The 18,202-nt window shown below is 42.3% G+C and overlaps 1 long non-coding RNA gene across 4 annotated transcripts; it reads left to right on the top strand.

Annotated features, from left to right (window-relative positions):
- Nucleotides 1-1,613: 1,613 nt before the first annotated feature.
- On the top strand, nucleotides 1,614-13,404 carry LOC118373669 (uncharacterized). 4 transcript variants are annotated; one of them, XR_008140414.1, is made up of 3 exons: nucleotides 1,614-2,333; nucleotides 3,400-3,449; nucleotides 11,450-13,404. It is a non-coding gene; the product is annotated as an uncharacterized LOC118373669 (long non-coding RNA). The 4 variants fall into 4 exon arrangements; XR_008140415.1 differs by having other exon boundaries at nucleotides 3,397-3,449; XR_004823463.2 differs by lacking the exon at nucleotides 1,614-2,333 and adding an exon at nucleotides 2,341-2,897.
- The last annotated feature ends 4,798 nt before the right edge of the window (nucleotides 13,405-18,202 follow it).

The following is an 18,202-nucleotide window of genomic DNA, read 5'->3' as shown; positions in this document are numbered from 1 at the left end:
CATGCCAGCATGTGCACCAGTGTGTGTGGGACTGTGTGTGTGTGTGTGTGTGTGTGCCTGTGCCTATGTGTGTGGTGCTTGTGTGTGTGTTTTGGGGTGGCTGTCAGGGCCTGTGTGCTGTGTAATCTCAGCCGTGATGCACTAATCCAAACCAGATCCGTGTGTGTGAGAGGGCCCAGAGCACTGTCGGGTGAGCCGCTCGCCGCAGCTCTCTTTGTTGCTAATCATAGCCAAAGGAAAAGAGATGTGACAGACAAACAAGTGTTTCAGCCCAGGACCTCCACTCCAAGGCACATCTGTGCACTCAATAATTTTCTTGTCTTTTGATAATGAATCGTCTTTTCAACACATTGGTTCACCATTCTCTGTGCTCAAACACATTATGATTTAAGGCACGTACGATGGTTCAATTCCATCGTAGCTATGTTGAGGACTTGTTCAAGTGTAAAGTGTTGTCAAGGCAAGCTACTACATTATAATTGTAAAGGCTACAGTAGACCAAACTATCTACAAAGATCTCTTACTTATACCTGAATCATGGATTGTGAATTAGAATTTTAATTCATGTTCAGTAACAGAAAATACCAGTATGTCTTCATGCCAAACCATAGTTATTTATTTGTAAGATTTGATAGGGATGTGCTTAGTTGTCTATGTAATGTTTTAAATTGTGTTCATAGCAGTGCTTTTATCAATATCAAACTTCACAATAGTGAATGTTCACCCTACTGTATGAATCAGCATCATCTTTTTCTGACCTCCTTCCCCGTAGACATATGAACAGTTTCCATCATCCAATATTCACATTAACCACTATCTATAAACCTGACTTACAGTATGTTGCTGTGTGTTACACGTCTGTTCGTGTTTGACTGTGACTGCCTCTGTACAGAATGCATCTTTGTAAAGCATTTGTGAATTAAAACATCCAGAACAAATAGAAGTGCCCTCTTTACTGCCTTGACAGGATACTGTCCTCCTGTGCTTGTCAGCCTGAGTGACACATGTCAATCACACTCACCACATGGAGCCTACTCTGTTTGACCTACCTACCTACACAATATTGTGTTACCGTGTTGTCCTACGTTTGATTGTGTTTGTGTTGTACACTTTGGCGTATTGTAGGCTGGTTTCTTTTTCAGGTCTGGGTCTGTGCTGATATACAGTACGCCCTGCATTATTTCTACATGTACCACCAGCAGACTCTAAATTAGAGCACTGCATCAACTCCAATGACTCGTCAGCCTCCCAGGTTCAACAGCATTTTTTGTTTGTCTTGTTGCTTGTTTTTATTCATTTACATTTACATTTAAGTCATTTAGCAGACGCTCTTATCCAGAGCGACTCCTTTTTGCATGACCTAATCTGTGTACAGACACAGTATGTCTGTTAGTGTGTATCTGTGTGTGTGTCTGTGTGTGTGTGTGTGTGTGTGTGTATGCACAAGTCTTTGTCTGTTTGCTGTGGGTTCTCGGCGCCTGTCAAAGCCAGTCTAATATTAGCGCCTCAGTGAATACTGGCTGTATCTGGACTGGACGAAAGGATGGTGATAAATGAGGATAGCTGCGGTGGTGAAGGGCTTGGGGGCGCAGGGGCGCTCTTTAAACGGGAGGGAAAATTATAAAGTGGTAGCATCAGGCTTTTTTTAAGTGAGAGAGAGAGAGAGAACCGTCGGCACTGAGCCTTCATTGCACTGCTACTGCAGTCCAAGCAGGAGAAGCCAATACAATGCACAGTCTGGGAGACAGCAGTCAAAGAGGATTGGAGATGAGTTAGCCGGAGCCGACACGTCCAGAGAGGGAAAGATGGAGAGAGAGAGACTGAGCAGGAGAGAAAGGAAGAGGGCAGTGTGGTCTAGGGGATTTTTTTTCTCTCCCCGTCGTTGAATTGAGCCTACATTGTGTTGTACGTCGCCAGCCTCCCCCTCAGCTATATTTGTCCCTCCCCCTCTCTTTCCACTCTCTGTATCAAAGCCTGGGGGAGCCAGTAGAGATTAAATGTAGCCTCTATAAGCCACGCACATCATGTAGCTATGTTTCTATGGCCTGCTCTCTCTTGCCCCTCTCTCTCACTCTCTTTCTGCTCTCTCTCTCCCCTCTCATTCTCTTTTTGAAGGATAGTGTTAATGATGTCGGGCATGTGTGAGGTAGTGAGGCAGTGAGTGAGAGAGAGCGAGAGAGAGTGAGAGAGAGAAAGAGAGAAAACGAGAGACGGAGAGGGAGGGAGGGAAAGTGAGAGAGAACGTATGAGACAGAGAGGATACATGCAAGAAGAAAATCAAGGAAAACTGAGGATTTGTTGATGGGAACGGACTTAAATAAAACACTGAAAAGGTGGAAAAGAAAGAGGCGGCCGACTTTCTCATTCCTCCTCCTCCTCCTCCTCCTCTCCCTCCGCCTCCTCCTCTCTCTCTCTGTCTCTCTCTGTCTCTCCGGCTGATACAGCAGAGAAGTGGGCCTCTTGCTTTAAATTATTACAGCTGTACAGGCAAATTAATGGATGATATTTCAAAATTGATTTGGAAAAGCATTTTTTCATCTCCTGCCTTTCAACACAGACGCATGAAGACGAGAGCGGGGGACCTGGGATTCAGTTTTATTTTTTCCTTTCGCCCTTCTTCCAATTTTGCATGTGTTTCTCTTCTGCACTGAGAAAGAGAGGGAGAGAGACAGAGTTAGAGAGAGAGAGAGAGAGGGGGGGGGTGAAAGAAAAAATGTATCAATGTTAGCGAGGGAAGCAGTACAGCAGCAACATCCATTGATGCATTTTGTCTTTTAATTAGTTTGGATATTTTTTTGCTCTTGTGCCATATATGACAAAAAAATTGTACATTTTCTTCTAACCTGAACTGGATATGAAATAGGGATATACAACCAAGTTAACAGCAACGAAACAAAGTGAGTGAACGTGTGTGTTCCTCCTCTCCTCTCTCTCTCAGTGAGCCAGCAGACTGGTATGCTTCACTGGTGCTGTGGTCCTGGCTACAAGCGGTGGTAGAGCTCACTCTCATCCTCTCTTCTAACTCTCTGTTCTCTCTCCTTTTTTCATACCTGACATCTTTTTATTGTTATTCTGAACTTTTCACTTCACCTAAACCCCTGGGAGTAGCCTCTCGTTTTCTCCGACTCATCTCCCTCTCTCTCTTTCTGTCTGCACATGGTGGATTCTTCATCAGCCTCGCCAGCCATTCTCTCTCCTCCTTTTCTTATATCCGTCCATCCGTCGGTTCACTTCGTCTCCTTGTCATCGACTGACCCATCCCTCCCCACTCGTGCCACTTTCACCCTGTAACCGCCTGCAAAGCATGCAACATCTTGTCCGAAACCTTGTCGACATGAGTTTAAACCTGAGTTCGTTTCTCTCTCTCTCTCTCTCTCTCTCTTTCTGTGTGTCAAGCAGGCAACAAGGGGACAAGGGGCTGCTGTCTCCTCATTCCGAACCAGACGTGGGTGAGTTGATTGAAGCCGTTTTCTTGCCACTCTCTTGTTTATTTCTCAATCTATATTTCCTAATCTATGGCTGTAGATTGAGACTGCCTGCCTCCCTTACACCTCTCTGTCTCAAACTGGTCGTGGAAGGTCCAGTGAGGATTCATATTCAGCCATCCTCGTGCGCATATCCAGATCACCGCTCTGCCCTCCTAATATTGAAATGAAATGAGTCACGTGAATGTTTCAAGATGAACGGACTTTGTGTTCTTTTCCTTGGTTATTCTTTATAGTAGTTTTGAATGGTTGGTTGGTGTGCGTACTGCTGGCTGCTGAACCAGGATTTTGCCATCCCTTAATAACTAGCAGCTGCAGCCTGGTAATAGAGTGCATGGGAGCTTAAGGAACCGAAGGCTAGCGTTGGGTTTACCTGGAGCCAGGAGCATTTTTCAAAGTGCTGTATTGTTTTGTTCAGGGGTTGAGAGGGAGAGAGATGGAGAGACATAGGGAGAGAGACAGAGAGAGTGTCGGTGGGAGGCGGGGGTCTCCAGAGAGAGGGGGGGAGGGGAAGATTGGTCGATGTTGTGTCTGGCTTACGGTTGCACTTGTTGTATGTTACAGGCAGAGAGGCAGAGAAGGGGGGGATGCGTTGCACAAATACCTCACGGAAGGAAGCCTTTCATTGTTATGAATATCGTGCGTTTGTTTCTAGTCTATTTGGTACTCTCATGCCAGCATGATTCATTCAAATCACGGTCTGTCTGGGAGTAGAAATAGTACAACTATAAAATGTGCCTCTCGCAATCCCTGAGACCCTAACTTGTGACGTTGTGCTCTCATGTCCACGGGTTAGGCTCTCGGGAGCTGGGAGTGGTGCGCTGTCGCCCCGTCCATGGCTCTCTCTGCAAGACAAAGGCGTCTCAGACTGTCAAACGTACATAGACACACTAGATAGTTGGAGAAAGGAAACCGTCTGGAAAGAAAAGGGGAAAAAGGTTAGCTGAAATCAGGCAGCAGTGTGTGTGTGTGTGTGGGGGGGGTCGAAGGAATGCCGGCTCGAGGGTCATGTGACACAATGGTGGGTTGAAATCAGCTGAGGAATCTTTGTGGTGGGGTGGAAGATGGAGGGGGGAGCTTGCGTTCAGTGAATGTTTAAGCTAATGTTACCAATCCGGGACATGTCTCTGAGGCCCACAAAAAAATAAAACTAGTCCCTGACCCTGTCTGCTCTGTTATTCCTTTGTCTTTCCTCTGGCGACTGGGAAAATGTTTTTTTTTCTGTTTCTGTCCATGCCTTTATTCTGTCTTGAGAGCAGCACAAAGTACTGTGGAGAGCGTGAAGATATAACAGCTCGGTATACTTGTGTTTGACCTCACTGAGCCCTCGTCTTCATGCACACACACATACACACACAAGGTAGCGTGTGCGGAGACAGTACGTTCATAGGGGTTTGTATGTCGGAGAGCCTGTATGTCAGCAGTTATTACCATTGATGGAGCCTGTATGCTGTTGCTGTGCTTTATCGGATGTAGTGTAACCTTTTTTAACGGAGCAGCTAGCAAATTCTAGTGTATCTGCTAAACTACTTCAAATAACTGCAAGTCTGTTGGGTTTGAACTTGCTTTAGGGACAGCAAACTGAACAGCTCACAACCAGCTTCTGATAGCAACAGGGCTAACATGCTTAGGGCTAACATACATGTTTTGTTTGCGTTCTGCCCTTGACTATTTACAGTCCTCATTAACATTATCTATTGTCAACCATCCCTGCTGTGATTAGGCTAGCATCATGCTAATAAAAGCACTGTGGATTCTCCCTCCCTCTGTGAGCCATGCTGGAAGGGTAGAGAAACTGTGTTTCAGAACAGCGACTCCATGATAGCCTCGGCCCATCCCCTCATTGCTGCACTGGCCCATCCCTTCATTGCTGCGCTGCAGGAGAACGTTCCTCCTCTCACTGCTAACCTCTTTGTGCTGGCTGTGTAAAATGGCACCCTTTCAGGACTCCTCACCAGTGTGACAGTGTCCGTAAGGACTTAGTGCTCCAGAACAGTAACCCTCAGTCAAATATCCCTACACCGGCCAATGTGTGTGTGTGTGTGTGTGTGTGTAAACGTATGCTTATTTATTCTGTACTACTATAACTAAGTATATCATAGATGCAATAACAGCAGCTGCCCCTGTGAGAGGTGTGTGTGTGTGTGTGTGTGTGTGTGTGTGTGTGTGTGTGTGTGTGTGTGTGTGTGTGTGTGTGTGTGTGTGTGTGTGTGTGTGTGTGTGTGTGTGTGTGTGTGTGTGTGTGTGTGTGTCGTTAACTGGTAGCGCACTGCAGTGTGGGCAATCCTGGGTAACAAGCAGCCTCATCCATGTACCATGTGGCATACATAGCTCAGCCCTGGGTCAGACATTCTCACTACTAACTTATGAACAGAGAAAGTCTAACATGTTTTAAATCTGCATTGTCAATTTACACACAATGGTTCAGTGTGGTTCGAGGGGAGAGTGAAATGTAGCATTTCTTTTTGCAGCAGACACTGTGTTGGGTTTAGCGCTATAAGGTGTAGATTTGCTCTGTAAAGGTCTAGTTCAGGTAACTGTTTCGTCTTTGAGGATTTTTCTGGGTCGCTCGACGGACTAAACTGGGTTTCTAATAGAAATCTTTGCTCGTCTGTTGCTGCTAGAGCACTCTTCTTGTATAAAAAAAGGGAAACCTATTTCGAGCCTCCGCCTCAGCCCTGTGACAAACAGTTTTATTTGTTCAGCTTGGTAAGCAAACAGCAGCGCTGAGGCGTCTCGCCCTGATCTGAAGCGTTGCAGTGCAGAGAGACAGAGCTGTCTGGCTACAGCTCCATTGTTGGATTGTGTCTCTCTCAGCCTCACAGCCCCAGCCTGCTCACGTTGCTTCCCTGGCACTGCACCGGGGCAGGCGGACATGCATGTGCGCGCACACACACAGGCACAGGCACACACACACACACAGGCGTCAGGGGCCAGAGCCTTCTTAAGGTGGACTGGTTAGTTGGACATTCGGTGTGTACTGTATGTGTGTGTGTGTGTGTGTGTGTGTGTGTGTGTGTGTGTGTGTGTGTGTGTGTGTGTGTGTGTGTGTGTGTGTGTGTGTGTGTGTGTGTGTGTGTGTGTGAACAAAGGGTTCTGCACTAGGGCTGTTCAGGTCGAGCAGACAATGTCGATGGCTCCTTTGCACCTTGCCTGGTGACGCCCATGATGTCGGGCAGAGCAAACTGGTAGCGAGTAGCGTGTACTGGGCCAGGAGTGTCCTTTGTGCCAGCATCTTTGCTCCCGAACACGCGGTAGCAGGCGTTTATAGTCCCCATTCCGCAGTTTCCACCACTCCCTGGAAACACCCTTCGCTTGCTGCAGTTCTACTTGTCGGTTATTGGTGCAGAGCATTATGGGTACTGTTGTGCATCATGCTACTTAACTCTCTGCACAGGCCAGTGTGGAAGTCAATAATCGGATAGTGTGCGGAGAGTTGATGAGCTGTGCTGTAAAGCACTTGTGGGTAGTCTGTGAGCTGAAACAACAGGTATACGAGACAAGATTGCGCAGGCAGCCACAAATGGATCCTTGCACTGCACTAGGATGAGTGTGACCAAGTTTCAAGGTCCAGTTTCAAGTTTTATTAGTCGTATGTACAGGATACACAAGGTACTGTATAGAGGGTCCAATGAAATGCTTACTTGCAGGTTCCTTCTCGACAAAGCAACAACAATAAGAAATAATACAAGATAAGAATACGAACATAAAGTAAATGGTTCAGTAGAACATAATGAAATGTTTAGCATAAGTATAATAACAAAGCTATGAACAATAAATCCAGTTCAATCAAATTGTGGCAAATGAAATACTACAGTTTTGTGATGTGGAATGGATCCTGAGGATGAACATTTTGGACGGAGGGATTTTGTTCTTGGACTAAGAAGTGGGCTTGTCTGGCAGCAGCAGCTTCGAGTATCCTCACAGTGCTCTCTCGTTCTGCAATCAGGACAGCTCAGACGTAGAATCACTCTGTTGGAGCCCACACTCAAAGAATTACAGCAGGGAACCTTTCTCAACGTGCCATTTAAGTGAAGGGTAATTACATTAAGGGCCTTTGTACACGAGAAGAAGACATGATGGTCTGCAAACAGAGAGATCAGGGCTCAAGAGTCGAAAGCTGGGCAATTTATTGTCAATTTGGACCATTTGAAAAACCATGGATGGAGCTCATTTCAAAACTCTTTCCAGGTCTTTCTGAATTGTATCTTTACTTAACTAGGCAAGTCAGTTAAGAACAAATTCTTCATTTCAATGACAGCCTAGGAACAGTGGGTTAACTACCTTGTTCAGGGGCAGAACAACAGATTTTTACCATGTCAGCTCGGGGATTCGATCTTGCAACCTTTCGGTTACTCGTCCAGCGCTCTAACCACTAGGCTACTTGCCCCGCTGTGTCTCCGTAAACACTGATGTGCTGAACATTTTACAGGGTTTGGGTTAGCTCAAAAAATCATCTCCCTCCATTTACTGAAAGGGCTATTCCAATGAAATAAGTGAGACTTTATACCACACATCAAATGAGTGTCTTTTATATATCTACACGTAGTGACACATTAGATCCGCCATATAAAACAGGTTGAACATCCTTCTCAAGGCCCTGCCAGAGAATAGAGCATCATTCATTTAGCTAATAACATCACTGGTCATGTCATTAAGACGACACATTATTCTCTCGTTAGACGGAAAAGCAATCAGTCTTTGAGCTGCTTCACTTGATCGTCTGGGTCTGAACATGCCAGTAGGCTGGCAACAAACAGAAGCGGCAATTGGGTCTGAAGGATGATTTGCTGCAGCACGTGCAATAGTTGGCCACTTGAAGAGATGTGTGCCTGCTGCAAATTCTGGTGACTCTTTACATATACCTGCTGTTAACATATGCACACTGTAACATCGGGACCAGAGAAGCAAAGAGTCTGTCTTTCTTTCTCTCTATTTTTTAATGACATGCTCTCCCTGTCTCTCTCCCTCTCACTTTGACTGTCTCTATCTATCTTTCTCTCTCAATGTATGCTCACACATACGGACACACACACACACACACGCGCACACACACACACACACACATGGCCCAGCTGCGTAGCTAGTTTATTAGATAATGAGCAGGTAGGGGAGACAGTGCCGTCTACTTGGCCATCTGTGAGGGCGCCTCCCAGTCCAGGTTAAAGGAGCTTTAGGATTAAACACTCTCACCACACTATGTGGATTAATCACTACTCAGGACTAACCTAATTAATCCAAGAGGGATATGTCACTAGTATATGCCAACAGTCGCCACAGTCGCTTACAGTCTCCTCTAACCTCATAGCACCCCATTCCTTTGGTAGTGCACTACTTTTAGCCAGAGTGCACCCTGTTCACTTCATAGTGCACTACTTTTACCAAGAGCTCTCCCTATTCCCGATGCAGTCCCCTACTTCTGGTCAGAGTCCAGCCTGTTTCCTATGTAGTGCACTCTACATAGAGTAGAGCTCTGGCCAAAAGTGGTGCACAGTATAGGGACTAAGGTGCCATTTCAGATATGGCCTGTTTCCTATGTGATGCGGAGGAAGAGTGAAGGCTTTCCATCCTCTTACTGCGTCTGAAGCCACACAGTGTCTCCTTTGACATATTCTGGTCAAGCCAGGTTTATCAACACCGAGAGGAGCCATGGAAATCCCCCTGCTTAGAGTCAAAAGAAAGATGGAGAACGATTCTCTTTGTTCTCTTTTTTATTTGTCTCTCTCTCTCTTTGTCTTTCTCTCCTACTCTCTCTCTCTCTCTCTCTCTCTCTCTCTCTCTCTAGTTCTCTCCCTTTCTTTCTCTCCTATTTCTCAGTCACACATACAGACACAAACACACCGACAGAAAAATGAACACAGGTACACCAACCAACTCTCTCCAGTCTCTCAGGTTTAACACTGAGAGGGGAATGTGTAATTATTGCGATTAATGGATAATCTATGATAGGCTTTATCTTTGGATTCATCTACACAGGCGCATCCCCCTATGGTTATCCCAAAGAATAACCCTTCTGTACAATATAGCCACAATCTTGCACAGTATAAGCACTCCTTCTATTCATGATCTGAACCACTGTTATATCTGTTGCAAGTTGATCTCAAACCACATCCTTTATCATAGAAACAAGTCTGGTTTAGATTATCAACCAGTCTGAATTGCCCTTGTTCAAATCTTTCTGATTTAAATGTTTTTGTCATTCCCAACATTTCTTCAATTGATCTGATAAACTATTCATGTGAAGGTCTGTTTATAAACGCTAATAAACCATTATCAGGCACTTTGTTAACCAACATATCATGTGTGTGTAAACCATGAACAGCCAGAGTGTATAATGCTTCATTACTTGTTCTAAGAATAATGAGCCCTAGGGCCCTGTTTTGCGTAATCATGTGACATGCCTGGATTTTAAATGTTATTTAAAACATTTTCATCAAACTGTCCTGTTTTATTTTTCATGTCAGATGGTCTGGATAATGTCTTATTATAATACTTAGAATATGTTATGTATTTATATGCTGTAAAAAAAAAATGGTCCGACTAAAAATAGCTGTTATTTAGTCAGAATCATTATGATATTATAATAACACAAAGGAGTTATAGTCTTAAGCATTTCAAAATAGCTGTTATTTAGTCAGAATCATTATGATATTATAATAACACAAAGGAGTTGTAGTCTTAACCATTTAAAAATAGCTTACTAATGTTTAATAAACAATGACCTACAAAAATGTTCAGCAAATCATTAACCGGTGATTTATAAATTAGCTACAAATGGCTTATAAATGAACGTGTTACCATCATTTGCCGAGCAAAGAATACCCAAATTCCCCTTTTTGATAAAAAAGAAAGCAAGCTGTTTATTAATTAGAATGTGTGATGAACGTCTCCTGTGTTACTGTGGGTCTTCTGTCAGTCAGATAGTGAACAAACAGAAAATAAGCCATTTTAAAGATTCATGTTTTATGATCAATTATAACTAGCTAGTAGATCAAATCAAATGTATTTATTTACTCCTATGAATGGTTAAAAATGGAGGCGTAAGCTACAATATGTACCTTATGCTACTGTTAGTTGGTACGGATGTTTTTTAATCTGCTGCTGTGCTTTTGTTACATAGTTTTTCCATACAGAATTAATAAGAGTTGGCAAGTGGCCCATTTTCTCAGTTCTTTAAAGAGAAATCCCGCATGCCACGCCAATAGTGAAAACAAGGTTTTGACATCTCTGTCTCACACATATTATGTGTGAGTGGGCGTTTTTTTACAAGAACTGTACAAGTTAACATTTACGTTATTTTGCAGACGCTCTTATCAAGAGAAACTAGGGTTAAGTGCCTTGCTCAAGAGCGCACATCAACAGACTTTTCACTTAGTCAGCTTGGGGATTCAAACCAGCAACCTTTTTAGTTACTGGCCCAATTGCGCTTAACCGTTAGGCTACCTGCCGCTCTAACGCGTTAATGACGCGTGAAATCATTAATGCCATTAAATTCTTTGACGTCGTTAATCACATCTCCATTTCTTCACCGCACAGACCATTTTAAGCACACGTGTTTCTGCATGGACCCCTTTAAGTGCAACACACGACACACGCTGTGCTGTGTGCAGTGCGCACACGGTCTCGGTAGAGCTGTCTGTCTCTGTGTTGTTCAAACATCCACTAGCTTCTTGATTCAACTAACTTCACACAATGAATTTAATCAGAACAGGACATCCATTGCATGTATTAACTGTTTTTATTGTAATCTCAGGTTAGAACGATTTAAACAAAGTATCCCCTTTCTAATAGCAGCGTTGTGACTAGTCCATGTTGAAGAACATGGATAAGTAGCCTAGGCTAGATCTAATGGCTGTATTATATTTGACATGAATTTAGACATGGCTGATCTGTTATTATTGTCTTCTGTGGGATTCATACAATTTTGGACAGGTTTAAATGCTCTTTGTTCTTTGTATCCATAGACCCAGTCGGTGTTAGATGTGGTGACCCCACCTGGTGAAAAAACCTGTGGTTACCCGGGTGGCTAACTGCAAAAACTGTGCTCACAGCAAAACAGAAATGTGCTCATTCCCAGTCGGTGAAAGATAGAAAGTCGCCTGTGGAGAATACAACCTGTAGTTACCTAGGTTACCCCATTGGCTCACAGAAAAACGTGGCATTTTTCAAGCGCAATTGTCTTGTTGTCTGCTTGTTTTAGTCAATTACAACACTACATTTAAGAAAACATTTCTAAAGATGACTTTTCAACATTGCCTGCTCCCGAGCGTTCTCACTACTTAGAAAAACATAATATTGTAGGCCTTCCCTCATGCCTCTTTTCATGACGATGCTAACAGCCACTTGAGTGAGTGAGTGCTAGCTATCTACTGACCGGAACATTAAGCTAGCTAAGGCCTACAACACAAACAAACGGACGATGCAGCTACAAGTAGTGAGTGGAGTTACAAACAGACAGTACTAAACAAGTTAAATGCCTTACCTGTGATGACATTTTTTCCACACACATAGCTACATGTAGCCTACTTGGACACCATGTCCCCACATTTTCCACACTCCCACACCGAGTAGCCTGAAGTGTGTGTGTGTGTGTGTGTGCACGCAAGTGTTAAACTTCAAGAACATTGATAAGAGGGAGTAGGTGTATGTTACAGTGACTTTTGTGTTGTTTATGGTGAAAATGCTATTTAATCATTCTGATGTAGATCCTTTTGTGTTGTTTATGGTGCCATTAAAAACCTTCTGATGCAAATGATTTTGTGTTTCTTTCCCTCACAATCAATACATAGCCTGCCTATAACTCAATGCACTGCTTTTTAAATGGACAATTGTTTATTTAGGGACAAATTTGAGCAAATTTTAAATTGCAATTAAGGGATGCCATTAAGTTAATTAATTATTTTAATGGTTTGACAGCCCTAGGTTATACTGTACCCTAGTGAGTTAGGGGAGTGGTTAACGTCATTTTTAAAAATGACCAGTGATTGATGACGCTTTGACAGTGCATTATAAAACCTTTCACTTAAACTTTTAGATATAAAGATGAATAGGCTGGGGAAAAACAATGCCAAAATATCAAGTCAGCCTTGATATTTTGAAAATGTTGTTTTAGTATAATTTTCAGATAGGATAGTCCTACCGATTTAGATGAGATGTTGCTATACTGTACACTGAGTGTTCAAAGCATAAGGAACACCTGCTCTTTCCATGGCATAGGCTAACCAGGTGAAATCTGTGATCCCTTATTGATGTCACATGTTAAATCCACTTCAATCAGTGTAGATGAAGGGGAGAAGACAGAGTAAAGAAGGGTTATTAAGCCTTGAGACAATTGAGACATGGATTGTGTATGTGTGCCATTCAGAGGGTGAATGGGAAAGACAAGATATTTAAGTGCCCTTGAACGGGGTATGATAGAAGCTGCCAGGCACACCGGTTTGAGTCAAGAACTGCAACGCTGCTGGGTATTTCACGCTCAACAGTTTCATGTGTGTATCAAGAATGGTCCACCATCCAAAGGACATCCAGCCAACTTGACACAACTGTGGGAAGCATTGGAGTCAACATGGGCCAGCTTCCCAGTGTAACGCTTTCGACACCTTGTAGAGTCCAGGCCCAATGAATTTAGGCTGTTCTGGGGGTGCAACTCAATATTAGGAAGGTGTTCCTAAAGTTTTGTACACTCGATTGTATACCAAACCTAGCTTGGTGTCTCAGGTTCTATGTGGGGTTTTAGAATACATATCTTACAGGAAACCACCTATTTATAATGATATAATTGTATGTCTTTCTCTTTTAAGTGTATACTTGTTCAGAATATCTCAGATTGATGATGTACTGCATGTAAACAAAAACATTTCCAATTGCATTTGCAATTTGCAACATTGCTGTTTTCCAACAATAAAGATTCCGAAACATGTCTTTCTGTTGTTGTTGTTTAAATTCTGACCTTTTCTGACTTGGAAATGGAAACGCTTAGGAATGGGAATGGAAATCATACTTATTGTTTTAATCTATGAGGCAATGACAATTATTTCACAAGAAATACAGTAGAACACCAGTGGTAATAGGGTTGGAAAATAAAATGTGAACTATTCCTTTAAGTTAACACACATAATATCAGCAAAACCTCCGAAAGGATGGTGTTCACACATATCGCAAATGTCAAATTGATAGAAAATGTTATTGAACTACAATAAGGTGACAGACATTCAAACATAATATAAACAGCAGTCAATGGTGATGCTGGTCACGTATATCCAAGTGATATGATTCGGAATACAAAACCTGACCATATGCACTGTAGTATACAAATGTAGATGAACAAACTTCCCTTCCCTGAACAGCTCATAAATAATCTGATGGAGAGGGAAGAGTTAGTCTCTCTGACACAGATCAGACATTTTGTACGCTGTGACAGTGTGTAGGACACGCTGTTCACATCAGCTCAGACTGTATATTTCAAGAGATGCCAGCCATGTAGGAGAGGAGTGTGTCTACCCACCCGCAGGGATGGGACAGAACAGGAAGCTGCTCTCTTGGACACACAATGGCCATAGCTGTGTCGTCGTCCGTCCTCTGCCATCTACCAAAGGATTAACCAGGAACATCATGGGAAAATAGACATCTTTGTTTCCTTCTAATGTTGCGTTTCTGTACCACGGCTTCACTGCTTCGATGAGGTTTTGGTTGATGCCATTTTACTGAAGCTCACAGCTATAATGCTTTATCATTTGTTTATTATCTGTGGTAAGCATCTATGTCTCGTGTCGTGTCATAAAGCTCACGTCTGTTATATAGTCAGAATTCTCAAAATCGCGGTTATTTAGTCAGGATCATTAGAAGGCGATAATGCTTATGATAAGTGTTGAATATGAATGATTCAGTAACACTTGACTTGACGTCTAGCCTCATAACACGTTATGACACAGTCATAACCGTGTCGTAATGTGTCAAAACAGTTGACGTAACATGTCATAACCTGTCATAATATGATCATAACACTGTCATGTCCCATATACTTACCTGTTGTGACATATATTGTGTTATTTTATGTCTGGTTATGACACCTACATAAGAGTGTCAAACCTTTTTTCCCTGCAAAATAAGATTCCTTTCGTTTGAAAGTTTGTTTCTTAAATTCTTTGTTGTTGTTGTAATGAATTCTTTACAGTCGTGTTTTGTTCGTCATATTTGAAATGAAATATACTTTATGACACTGTCAAGAAGCATTATGACCGTCACAATCATATAGGCCAGATAGGCCTATCACGTACATGCTCTTATGTCAGTCATTAGTCACAACGAGGGTGTCTTGTCCTGCTCCTGAAATCTACTCTTGCATTCATCCCAGTCATCAGCAACCGAGCATTGTGGTAGGTGCATGTCTGACATCAATGTGTGTGCAATTACATTTACAATGATAATTTAATATGGTCAATTTCAGAAAATGCTATATTACATAAGCATACTGTTGACAAAATAATGCAATACAGTTAAAGTCGGAAGTTTACATACACCTTAGCCAAATACATTTAAACTCAGTTTTTCACAATTCCTGACATTTAATCCTAGTAAGAATTCCCCGTCTTAAGTCAGTTAGGATCACCACTTTATTTTAGAATGTGAAATGTCAGAATAATAGTAGAGAAAATGATTTATTTCAGCTTTTATTTCTTTCATCACATTCCCAGTGGATCAGAAGTTTACATACACTAAATTAGTATTTGGTAGCATTGCCTTTAAAATTTTTAATTTGGGTCAAACGTTTTGGATAGCCTTCCACAAGTTTCCCACAGTAAGTTGGGTGAATTGTGGCCCATTCCTCCTGACGGAGCTGGTGTAACTGAGTCAGGTTTGTAGGCCTCCTTGCTTGCACACGCTTTTTCAGTTCTGCCCACAAATTGTCCATAGGATTGAGGTCAGGGCTTTGTGATGGCCACTCCAATACCTTGACTTTGTTGTCCTTAAGCTATTTTGCCACAACTTTCCACATAATTTTCCACCCTCATGATACCATCTATTTTGTGAAGTGTACCAGTCCCTCCTGCAGCAAAGCACCCCCACAACATGATGCTGCCACCCCCATGTTTCACGGTTGGGATGGTGTTCTTCGGCCTGCAAGCCTCCCCCTTTTTCCTCCAAACATAATGATGGTCATTATGGCCAAGCAGTTCTATTTTTGTTTCATCAGACCAGAGGATATTTCTCCAAAAAGTACGATCTTTGTCCCCATGTGCAGTTGCAAACCATAGTCTGGCTTTTTTTATGGCGGTTTTGGAGGAGTGGCTTCTTCCTTGCTGAGTGGCTTTTCAGGATATGTCGATATAGGACTCGTTTTATTGTAGATATAGATACTTTTGTACCTGTTTCCTCCAGCATCTTCACAAGGTCCTTTGCTTGTTGTTCTGGGATTGATTTGTACTTTTCGCACCAAAGTACATTCATCTCTAGGAGACAGAACGCTTCTCCTTCCTGAGCGGCTGCGTGGTCCCATGGTGTTTATACTTGAGTACTATAGTTTGTACAGATGAACGTGGTACCTTCAGGCATTTGGAAATTGCTCCCAAGGATGAACCAGTCTTTGGGGGTCAACAATTTTTTTCTGAGGTCTTGGCTGATTTCTTTTGATTTTTACATGATGTCAAGCAAAGAGGCAAAATGTTTAACTCAAGTTTGAAGGTTGGCCTTGAAATACATCCACAGGTACACTTCCAATTGACTCAAAGGGTGTCAATTAGCCTATCAGAATCTTCTAAAGCCATGACGGCATTTTCTGGAATTTTCCAAGCTGTTTAAAGGCACAATCAACTTAGTGTATGTAAACTTCTGACCCCCTGGAATTGTGATACAGTGAATTATAAGTGAAATAACCTGTCTGTTAACAATTGTTGGAAAAATGACTTGTGTCATGCACAAAGTAGATGTCCTAACCGACTTGCCGGAACTATAGTTTGTTAACAAGAAATTTGTGGAGGGGTTGAAAAATGAGTTTTAATGACAACCTATGTGTATGTAAACTTCCGACTTCAACTGTATATGTAACAACAGGTAAATATATGGACCACGACAGTGTTATGACCATATTATAACAGGTGTAGGCCTCAAGGTGTAGGCCACAAGTTATGTCAGCTGTTATGACATATTATAACATGGTTATGACCGAGTCATAACACGTTTTGACTAGGTGTCAAGTGAAGTGTTACCAATAATAATAGAAATGAGGTGGGTGCTAATATTTGTCCTATTTCGCAGATGTACAAGTGTGTATTAATACATGTGGGAATTGAAAATGTGTTGTTTTTTTGCATATCCCAACTCCCCCTGAGACACCCTCGGAGAGCGTGGTCACAGCCATAGAAGTCTTGATATTATACGGCATTATAACGGAGTCCTCCTAATGCATTATACCTGTTGGCTTTGAGTGAAGCGTTACCAGTGGTTTTTCCCTTCTGGAACAGTTGATTATGGAAAAGGAGAAGCTGTAAAGGCAACGTTTATTAATAGACCATCTACTCCAGTAAAATCAGTGAATTAAAAAACACATCCGACATACATTATTAATCATAATGGTGTTGTTTTTGGACAAAGACACCAGAAACAAATATAGAATGCACTGCTTTTTCTTGATTCAGGAGAAAAAAAAATTCAAGATGGAAATGCAAATATAAGCAAGTATATTTGAATACTATCTATAATACAGGGCTCGATTGATTGATGGTTTCATTTGTTGGAAAGATGTAGAAAATCTGCCGAATGAAGGCACAGGAATCTACAAGGCACCCAGGGCTTTACTTGATGTATACATTCTGCTGACAATATGTTTTGTATTGGCTCACATATTAAACCGTGTCATTATTCTAAATAAAGGTTGTCTTTGAAAATAATCAGCACTTTTTTTCTCCTCTCAACAGCAACCTTGTTGGATGTATAGTTTTTTATGCGCTCTCTCTCCTTTCGTCTCTCCTTCTCTCTGTTTCTCCCTCGAATGGCTTTTGGCCTACTTTCTGAGGCAGAGAGCTTCAGCGTGTATGAGCGACTGCTCTGCATGGATTTTGAGAGAGAAGGGGAGAGAGATAGATTGGGTTTAAAAAAAGAAAATTACATCCATTTTTGGCTCTGTATACCTTTTCATGTTCATGTGCATATTGTGAGCCGCTACTTTCATTTACAGAATATCCCACCGGACACTGCATTTTCCATATGCGTTATGAGGAGGGTGGTGCAGGAAAGCAAAGCTGTGGTCTGGTTATTTAATATAATGTATATCATTTTGGTCTCGGCACATACATTTTGATAATCAGAAACTTGGTAGGACAATTTATGTAAAACTAACACATTTCAATGAATGCCTTCAGGCTATTTGCAGGAGGATCCTATTCAAACTTGAATACTTATATGAGTTGAATGATCCTGAAAGTTGTATCTCAATGTGTTTGAAATAGAGGCTGTTGGACCGTTTTTCACAAAATGGCTTCTTTGAACTCCTCCAAAGCCGCACCACAGACAGTATCCAGCATCCACCACTCAATGAATATCTTGAAAGGACGTCTTCCCATTGAAATCTAGTGTATTGTCATCCCGCATGGCCGTCTGGTCTGAGACTCTTCTGGATTCTACATACACCTTCTTTCTTTTTTTCTTTCTCTCACAAAACCGTTGCTGTAATGAAATTGTAACGATGCCATTGAGTTGGAGGAGCCTGCCAGAGTAAACCC

Source organism: Oncorhynchus keta, chromosome 1 (genome assembly GCF_023373465.1).
Source record: "Oncorhynchus keta strain PuntledgeMale-10-30-2019 chromosome 1, Oket_V2, whole genome shotgun sequence".
In the NCBI taxonomy this organism is placed as follows: Eukaryota; Metazoa; Chordata; class Actinopteri; order Salmoniformes; family Salmonidae; genus Oncorhynchus; species Oncorhynchus keta.
This window is presented reverse-complemented; position numbering and strand designations above follow the sequence as displayed.